This window comes from Arachis ipaensis, chromosome B09 (genome assembly GCF_000816755.2).
Source record: "Arachis ipaensis cultivar K30076 chromosome B09, Araip1.1, whole genome shotgun sequence".
Classification (NCBI taxonomy): Eukaryota; Viridiplantae; Streptophyta; class Magnoliopsida; order Fabales; family Fabaceae; genus Arachis; species Arachis ipaensis.
The window spans coordinates 96,690,013-96,700,680 of record NC_029793.2 but is presented as its reverse complement, the minus strand read 5'-3'; positions in this window follow the sequence as shown (position 1 = coordinate 96,700,680).

Genomic DNA, 10,668 nt, shown 5'->3' with positions numbered 1-10,668 from the left:
AGAGGCAAAAAGCTACTAGTCCCGCTCATCTAATTGGAGCTAAGTTTCATTGATATTTTGGAATTTATAGTATATTCTCTTCTTTTTATCCTATTTTATTTTCAGTTGCTTGGGGACAAGCAACAATTTAAGTTTAGTGTTGTGATGAGCGGATAATTTATACGCTTTTTGGCTTTGTTTATAGGTAGTTTTTAGTATAATTTAGTTAGTTTTTACTATGTTTTTATTAGTTTTTAAATAAAAATCACATTTCTGGACTTTACTATGATTTTGTGTGTTTTTCTTTGATTTTAGGTATTTTCTGGCTGAAATTGAGGGACCTGAGCAAAAATCTGATTCAGAGGCTGAAGAAGGACTGCAGATGCTGTTGGATTCTGACCTCCCTGCACTCAAAATTGGGTTTCTGGAGCTACAGAAGCCCAATTGGCACGCTCTCAAATGCGTTGGAAAGTAGACATCCAGGGATTTCCAGCAATATATAATAGTCTATACTTTGTCTGAGTTTTGACGATGCAAACTGACGTTCAAACGCCAACTTCCTGCCCTATTCTGAAGTTAAACGCCAGAAACAGGTTGCAAACCAGAGTTAAACGCCAGAAACAGGCTACAACCTGGTGTTTAACTCCAAAAAGAGTCTCCACACATGAAAGCTCAATGCTCAGCCCAAGCACACACCAAGTGGGCCCGAAAGTGGATTTCTACATCATTTACTTATCTTATGTAACCCTAGCTACTAGTTTAGTATAAAAACTACTTTTAGTGATTTATTTTATATCTCTGGTTAGTCTTTGAATAATTTTATGTTCAGAGATCACGTTTAGGGGGCTGGCCATTCGGCCACGCCTGGACCTTCATCACTTATGTATTTTCAACGGCAGAGTTTCTACACACCATAGATTAAGGTGTGGAGCTCTGCTGTTCCTCATGAATTAATGCAAAGTGCTATTATTTTCTTATTCAATTCAAGCTTATTCCCATTCTAAGATATTCGCTTGCACTTCAACCATGATGAATATGATGATCCGTGACACTCATCACTATTATCAACCTATGAACGCGTGCCTGACAACCACTTTCGTTCTACCTTGGATTGAGCATTTATCTCTTAGCCTCCATTCCGAAAAACCGGAGTCTTCGTGGTATAAGCTAGAATTATTGGTGGCCATTCTTGAGATCCCGAAAGTCTAAACCTTGTCTGTGGTATTCCGAGTAGGATCTGGGAAGGGATGACTGTGACGAGCTTCAAACTCACGAGTGTTGGGCGTAGTGACAGACGCAAAAGGATCACTGGATCCTATTCCAACATGATCGAGAACCAACAGATGATTAGCCGTGCGGTGACAGTGCATTTGGACCATTTTCACTGAGAGGACGGAAAATAGCCATTGACAACGGTGATGTCCAACATCAGCTTGCCATGGAAATGAGTATGAATAATTGGATGAAGGCAGTAGGAAGCAGAGGTTCAGAAGGAACAAAGCATCCCTATACGCTTATCTGAAATTCTCACCAATGAATTACATAAGTATCTCTATCTTATTTTCTGTTATTTATATTTTAATTATCAAAATCCCATAACCAATTGAATCTGCCTAACTGAGATTTACAAGATGACCATAGCTTGCTTCAAACCAACAATCTCTGTGGGATCGACCCTTACTCACGTAAGGTTTATTACTTGGATGACCCAGTGCACTTGCTGGTTAGTTGTATCGGAGTTGTGAAGAAGAATTTGAGATTATGAACGTGCGTACTGAGTTTTTGACACCATTGCTAGAGATCACAATTTCGTGCACCAAAGATCCACATCAGTTCTTTGATGAATTCTTGCAGATCTGTGATACTGTAAAGACTAATGGAGTAAATCCTGAAGTCTATAAGCTTATGCTCTTTCCCTGTGATACTATAAAGACTAATGGAGTAGATCCTGAAGTCTATAAGATTATGCTCTTTCCCTTTGCTGTAAGAGACAGAGCTAAGTTATGGTTGGATTTCCAACCTAGAGAGAGTCATGACTCTTGGGAAAAGCTGGTTAATGCTTTTCTAGCTAAATTCTTTCCCCTTGAAAAGATGAGCAAAATTAGAGTGGAAGTTCAAACCTATAGACAAAGAGAAGGTGAATCCCTCTATGAAGCTTGGGAAAGATACAAGCAATTGATCAGGAGGTGTCCTCCTAACATGCTTTCAGAATGGTCTATCATAGGCATGTTCTATGATAGTTTATCTGAGATATCCAAGATTTCATTGGATAGCTCTGCAAGTGGATCTCTCCGCTTGAAGAAAATGCCTGTAGAAGCCAGATAACTCATTGAGATGGTTGCAAATAACCAGTTCATGTACACTTCTGAAAGAAATCCTATAAACCATGGGACCTCTCAGAAGAAAGGAGTTCTTGAAGTTGATACTCTAAATGCCATATTGACTCAGAACAAGATCTTGGCCCAACAGGTCAATATGATCTCCCAGCATCTGACTGGAATGCAAACTGCAGCTAGCAGTACTCAGGAAGCATCTTATGATCCTGATCAACCCACCACTGAGGAGGTGAATTACATGGGAGAACCCTATGGAAACACCTACAATCCTTCATGGAGGAATCATCCTAACCTCTGATGGAAGGATCAACAGAAACCTCAGCAAGGTTTCAATAACAATAAAGGTGGAAGGAACTAGAATAGGTTCAACAACAGACCACCATTCCCATCTTCTCAAGGGAATATGAAAACCTCTAAGCAGAGTCTCTCTGACTTAGTTCCTCTGGTTTCCAGCCTCTCTAAAACCACCCATAGTTTCATAAATGAAACAAGGTCCTCCATTAGATATTTGGAAGTACAGGTTAGTAAAATGAGCAAGAGGATCCCTGAGACTCCTCCTGATACACTTCCTAGTAACACTAAGGTGAATCCAAGAGAAGAGTGCAAGGCCATAACCATGGAGGTAGAGGCCGAATCTAGAGAGAATGGGGTGGCATTGAACGCCAGCGAAGAACCCCTCACTGGGCGTTCAACGCCCATCCGGGCAGAGAACCTGGCGCTGAGCGCCAGTGAGGAAACCCTCACTGGGCGTTCAATGCCCATCCTAGCAGCAGAGTTGGCGTTGAATGCTAGCCAGGGAGCATTGGTTGGGCGTTCAACGCCCAAACATGTAGGCACTCTGGCACTAAACGCCAGTGAAGAACCTCTCACCGGGCATTCAACGCCCAAATAGGCAGCCATTTTGGTGCTGAACGCTAGTGAGGAACCCCTCATTGGGCATTCAACGCCCACACACCCAGGGAAGCTGGCATTGAACGCTAGCAAGGACATCCCTGCTAGGCATTCATTGACCAAAATGACAGAGGGACTGGCGTTTAATGCCAGTAAGGGTGCACAGCAGGAGGGTTCAACACCCAATAAGCTAACAGAGTTGGCATTGAATGCCAGTGAAAGGACACCCTTTGAGTGCTTAAGTCCCACTCAAGAACCCTCTATCCCAGAACTAAAGGAAACCTATGCTAACATAAAGACCATAGAGGTTCCTTTGCATGCACTTTTGCAGTGCATGAGTTCTGATGAATTCTCATCCTCTGATGAGGATGAAGACACTAGGGAAGAGCAAGTTGCTCGGTACCTAGGCATTCTTATGAAGCTGAATTCCATGTTATTTGGTACAAAGCCTCTGGTGGAAGAATCTCCACTGCTTTCCAAAGAGCTCCATGCTTTGGTTTAGTAGAAGTTACCTCAGAAGCTTCCAGATCCTGGACGCTTTCTGATTCCTTGTACCATAGGCACCATGACCTTTGAAAAGGCTCTATGTGACCTAGGGTCAAGCATCAACCTCATGCCACTCTCTGTAATGGAGAAGCTGGGCATCCTTGAGGTACAAGCTACAAACATCTCATTAGAGATGGCAAATAAGACAATGAAGAAGCCATATGGCTTAGTAGAGGATGTCTTGGTGAAAGTTGAAAATCACTACATCCCTACAAACTTCATAGTCTTGGATATTGGAGAGGATAAAGATGTCTCTGTCATCTTTGGAAGATCTTTCCTAGCCATTGCCAATGCAATCATTGATTTGGCTAAGGGGGAACTAACTCTACAACTACGGGAGGACCACAACCTATTCAAGATGCCTCATCCCAATTCTCCCTCTAATAAAAGAGAGATAACTATACAACACTTAGTATTACAATGCTCTCTTGTGCAGAGCTTTACAGAGCCCCCATACATCAACTCTAAGTTTGGTGTTGGGCAGCCACCAACAAGCTCTAAGCATAAAGGTACTAAGAAGAAAGTACCTAAAGGCTGGAGGGACAAGAAAGTTCAAACTGAAGGCCTCACACCTGGAATGAGAGTTGTCTTCACCAAGAAGGCAGTCTTACCACATACAGTGAGTCGTATCTTGTCTCTAGAGCATGTGGAGCTCATTCATGAAAAGACAAGAAGAAAGTTCACTGTAAGGGGTGAAAATCTGAGCCCATACTCACCTCTATAAGGAGCTAACTGATAAACCCCGATTTTGTGGTTTATCTTATGCTTAATTTAGGGGATTTTATCAAATTTTCTCACATTTATTTAATGAAATAGCATGGTTTTATAATTCTCCCGGAATTTATGCTTAAGTGTGAAAACATGCTTTTTAGGCCTTAAAATAGCTAAATTTAACTCACTTTAATTCCATTCGATGCCTTGATATATTTTTTAAGTGATTTTAGGTTCATAAGTCAAGTATTGGATGGAAGAAGTGAGGAGAAAAGCATGCAAAGTGGGAGAACTCATGAAGAAATAAAGGAACCGTAAAGTTGTCAAGCCTGACCTCTTCGCACTCAATCGACCATAACTTGAGCAACAGAGGTCTAAAAGAGGCGGTTCTAGTTGTGTTGGAAAGATAACATCTGGGGCTTCAAAATGATATAAAATTTGCTATAGTTTCCTGATTTATAGGGGTGCGCACATGCCATGTACGTGGGTGCGCTGATGGAGCACGTAGTTCACTAAAGTGAAATCGTGGCCAGCGATTTGCAGCTCCTTTTGGGCCCAATTGATGATTGCGTATCATGTACCCTTCTTCTTATATAAAAGGATCATAAAAAAGAGCATAATCTCATTGAATCAATGCAATTTCATGAACCAAATGATATATATTATGGTACATTGCTTTGAAATGGGTTTGTGCTGAATTTCAGGTGAAAAAAGCTACAAAAGGGGAAGGAAAACAAGAAATAAGGATGGGCGTGTGAAGCTGGGCGTGCCACTTGAAGCTCTGGGCGTGGCACGCCAGGCTTTTGAACCAACTTTCAACAATGGGCGTGCCACTTGAAGGTTTGGGCGTGGCATGCCAAGGCAACATTCCAGCAAGGGAGATTGAAGAGTTCAACATGGGCGTTCCACTTGATGTCGAAAGCATGGCACGCCAACCTCAATTATCACTTGGGCGGCCAGTTGAAGATACAGGCGTGGCACGCCAAGCTTGAAAGAATGAAGACCAACATGGGCGTGCCACTTGGTGCTAAGAGCGTGGCAGGACAAGTTTGTGAAGCCAAGATCTCAAAGAGGGCGTGCCACTTGGTGTTTTGGGCATCGCACGCCAAGCTTAAGTTTCAGAGGAGTGATTTTGAGCCCCACTATGGGCGTGGCATGCCAAGAAGTGGGCGTGGCATGCCGAGGCATATGCCAGCCTGACCTCCTCTCATTAAAATGAAAATATCTTGAGATACATGACGTTGGGATTTTTGCCAGTAAAGAATTTCATAAAAACAGTCGCGTTGTAGATATACTCTCTAAACCGACAGAAATCCTTTCGTACAAACGTTTTGGTTGTCACAAGTAACAAACCCCTTTGAAATTGATAACCGAGTATTCAAACCTCGGGTCGTCTTCTCAAGGAATTGCAGGGAGGTATGTTCTTATTATTGGTTATGAGTTTGTAAATTTGGGGTTTAGGAAGTAAGGTGGGAATATGTTATATGACAAGTAAAATAAAATAATAATAATAAAATAGACTCTTGGCAAGGTAAGAACTGGAAGTCCTATTCTTATCAATTGTGATGAGAATTGTATTTTAATCCCACTTTGTTAACCTTTGTTAAACAAAGGAAAGTTAAGTGGACTGATTAGCTTGATTCTCAAGTCCTAGTCAACCCTTGTGGAGAGACTAGCTTTAAAGCAATCCTAGTGCAATCAGAATCTGCCAATTTCAACCACTGTTTTATTTGACAGCTCAAGCGTTACCAATCACTTGACCCAAGCCAAAAAGGGAGAAAAATCTAAATTAAATTAAAAGCATTCGTATGAATAAAGGAACGCAAAAGTAAATCTGAAGTACATCAAATAACATTGATTAAGAAAATTATATGTAACATGGAAGAGTTCATAAATTAAATAAAAATAAAGAACCTGGGATTGAGAGTCACTCCTAAAACTAAGAGAAGTCCTAAATCCTAATCCTAAGAGAGAGGAGAGAACCTCTCTCTCTAAAAACTACATCTACTCCTAAAATTGTGAATGTGAAAGCTTCCTATGTATGGATGCATTCCCCCACTTTATAGCTTCTAATCTGTGTTTTCTGGGCCGCAAACTAGGTCAGAAACAACCCAGAATTCGCTGGAGAAGAATTCAAACACGCTGATTTCCGTCACTGCGACGCGGCCGTATGGGTCACGCGGTCGCGTTGCCTAGCCTCAGAGCAACTATGGCATATTATATATCAAATCGAAGCCCTGGACGTTAGCTTTCCAACGCAACTAGAACCGCGTCGTTTGGACCTCTGTAGCTAAAGGTATAGCCATTTGAGTGTAAAGAGGTCAGGCTGGACAGCTTAACAATTTCTCCAACTTCTTGTATTCCTTCCACTTTTGCATGCTTTCTTTCCATCCTCTGAGCCATTCCTGCCCTATAATCTCTGAAAGCACTTAACACACATATCAAGGCATTTAATGGTAATAAGAGAGGATTAATATTAGCAAATATAAGATCAAAGAAGCATGTTTTCAATCATAGCATAAATTCTGGGAAGGAATTGTAAAACCATGCAAATAGTATGAATAAGTGGGTAAAGAGTTGATAAAATCCACTCAATTAAGCATAAGATAAACCATAAAATAGTGGTTTATCAACCTCCCCACACTTAAACAATAGCATGTCCTCATGCTAAGCTCAAGAGAAGCTATAAAGATGAAGATGAATGGTAGAATGCATGAAATGCAACCTATCTGTATGAATGCAACTATATGCAGAATGTTTCTACCTACTTGGTTAAAAGTAAACAAATCTTTTAAGAACATACGTGAACTGGATTTCACTAATTCAAATCATAAAAATGAAGTACAAATAGACTTGCAGAAGAAAATAGCTCATGAAAGCCGGGAACAAAGAATCGAGCATCGAACCCTCACTGGTAGTGTATACACTCTAATCACTCAAGTGTTTAAGGTTCGATTCTCTCAATTCTCTACTAACCTTGCTTTCTAAGGCTTGCTCTTCATCTAACAATTAAAATAAATTTAATGCACAAATACACAAATCAAGAGCTCTTTTAAGGGTTGTAATGGGGTTAGGGTCAAGGTAGGATTGTATTTGGCCAAGTGGACTAAAATCTGAATCCTTAATTAACTTAAACTTGCCACCTAACTTTAGACAATCCATGTAATCATAATATAATATCTAACTATCCATTAACCATGTTTCCCATATATTCATGCATTCTAATTTCAAGTACAGTACATATGCATTGCTTTCACTTACTTTGGGGCATTTTGTCCCCTTTTTGCTTAATTGTACTTTTTCTTTTCTTTTTCTCTTTTTCTTCTTCTTCTTTTATATATATATATATTTTTTTTTCTCAATGCATATGATTAAATTATTGAATGCATGAACATGTCCTAAACATTTTTTTCACATTTTCATAAAGATATATAACACCTAATTCTTAAACCAAATATTTCCAAACCCACTTTTCCCCACACTTAATTCATGAGCACTCTCACTAGTCTAAGCTAACCAAGGATTCAAATTAAGGACAATATTGTTTTCTTCTTAGAGTTAATGATGTGCTAAAGTAAAGAATAAAGGGGTAAAATAGGCTCAAATTGGTTTGCAAAGGATAATGAAAGGTAAGGCCATATGGGTATGTAATCTCAGTGAAACAAAGGCCTCAATCATATAAGTGCATGTATACATCAAATCAAACATGCAAATGCAACAATGAATAAGGAAAATAAATCATTGGTGTTGAGATAGAGGAGTAACTAACCCATGGAGATCGGTATCGACCTCCCCACACTTAAAGATTGCACCGTCCTCGGTGCATGCTGAGATGTGCAGGTGGACGGGTTGCTTCAACTGTTGCTTTTCTCTAAGGATTGTGCAGATGGACTTGTTTGTCTCCCCTTTTAAGCGTCTTCCGGTTCTCTTCCTGGTGGCCATCCTAAAAGAAAGAGGGAAGAAAGGTAACCCAATAATAGAGATAAGAAAATAAATGAAGTATGGTTGGGTTAATGCCAAATGATAAGGGTCTCATTTACATGGAAGCTTCAACATGTACGTGAGAAAACAAATAAAAGCACATGGCAATTAAAGAGTGCAAAAATTTGCAACAATAGGGAAGAGAGTGTGGGTAAGGAGAGGTAATGTAAATTCATGTCAATGCAAAAAGTAATACAGGTATAAGATATAAATAATATAACCTATCCAGAATAAAACAAGTCACTAAGCACCCAAAAATAATTCAAGGGAAGATGCAACAGTTAAATATGAAAATTTTAACACCAAAGGAAAAATAATTAATTTAGAAAAGAAAATAAAAATATGCACAAAATTAAGATGCAATGAATGAAATATGCAAATAAATTAAAATAAAATAGAATGTAGGTGAAAGAAAATAAGAAAGGAAGAAGAAAGAAATAAGAAAAGATAAGGATCAGAGAAGAAAAGATAAGAAAATTGGCTGATCTGGATATTCTGTGCGCCGCTTGTGACGCGGACGCGTGAGTGACGCGGTCGCGTGGTGCGCAAGAAGGTCAGGTGACGCGGACGCGTGGTTGACGCGATTGCGTGAGTGGCCATCATGGGGATATGACGCAGACGCGTGGGGCACGCGTTCGCGTGGTGAGGCTTGGGCTTCCAGCACAATTCCAGCTCAACTTTCGGCCATGCACCCGGTTGACGTCGATTTTCAGGTCACGCGGCCGCGCGGGTTACGCGGTCGCGTGGGAGGCCATTATTCCCACGTGACGCGGACGCGTGGGGCATGCGTCCGCGTGGATTGTGCCATTGGCACGCCTCCAGCCACGCTCCAGCGTGACTCTCTGTTCGTTTTTATTTTTCTCCCCTCTCCTTGTGATGCGGACGCGTCGCTGATGCGGTCGCGTCCCGTCACGTGGCATTTTTTTTATTTGAAAAATGAAGAATGTAGTGTTAATATGAAGGTGATGTAAAACTCCAGGTTCAATATAATAAAATAAAATAAAACTCGAAAACAAATAAAACTAAATAAAAATGAAAAATAAACGATCATACCATGGTGGGTTGTCTCCCACCTAGCACTTTTAGTTAAAGTCCTTAAGTTGGACATCTGGTGAGCTCCCTGTTATGGTGGCTTGTGTTTGAACTTATCCAGGAATCTCCACCAATGTTTGTGATTCCAATGGCCTCCGGGATCCCAAACTAGGCGCAGAAAGCCTTCAAGTAAGTTAAAGCATGTGACAAGACCCCAAGAGTGCTGATTTCTAGATTGGATTCTGGGGTCCCAAATCTTGCTTTTGCACCCGTCTTCTTGTTGATCATCATGATTCCATCCGGGTGGTAGGCAATCTAAATTCTCACTAAAGCGGCCAAACAACTTCCTAGACCCATATAGTGGAGCTTTACACCAACCTTTACATTTAAACTTTAAGCTTTCAACCATAATGAACCTTGCAGGACAATTCTTACCACTGACCATTTTCCTCTTACTCTTAATGCCACAAAGAGCTCTAAGTTGACCATCCGTCTCCAGTAGCCCATATTCAAATGGGATTAGAAAGCTAAGGGATATGAATTTCACCCACTTGAATGTTGTGAAGGATGATGGCAACTTAGGGGGAGGGGTCTCTAACAAGTTTGGAACAGAGATTTCAAGCTCCATTCCCTTAAGCTCTTCCTTGAAAATTTCCACCTCTTTGCAAGCTTCTTCAGTTTTAACCTTATCCTCTTGGTAGCTTTTCTCCAATTCAATCTCTTCTTTATTGCTCACCAAGGGCATGGGAGGTTGTGCTTCTTCTTCTTTAATCTCCATCTCTTGATCAACCTCTACAAAGTCTTCAACCATGATCTGCCTTGGAGGTTGTATGCTCTCCTCAACATCAACATCAACATCAAACACCGTGGAAGGAGGCTCTGTGACTGGACTTTCCAATGGAGGTACAGCATCTCTTAAGTTTGCAACCACTTCTTCCTTTTTAATAATTGCTGCTTTGTCCAGTTGTTTAAGTATAAAATCATACTCATCCTCGATATTTTTCTTTCCATGACAACTCCCTTTAACTACTCCTGCATCTTCAAGGGTCTCTCCTACCTTTACCCGTAGGGCCTCCTCTAGCTCTTTATGATGTATGGATTCACGAAGATGATTCCTTCTTTCCTGTTCCATATCAATAGCATAATTGGGATCATCTTGCTCTTGGATTGATGGATGTGGGTGCTCTTCCAT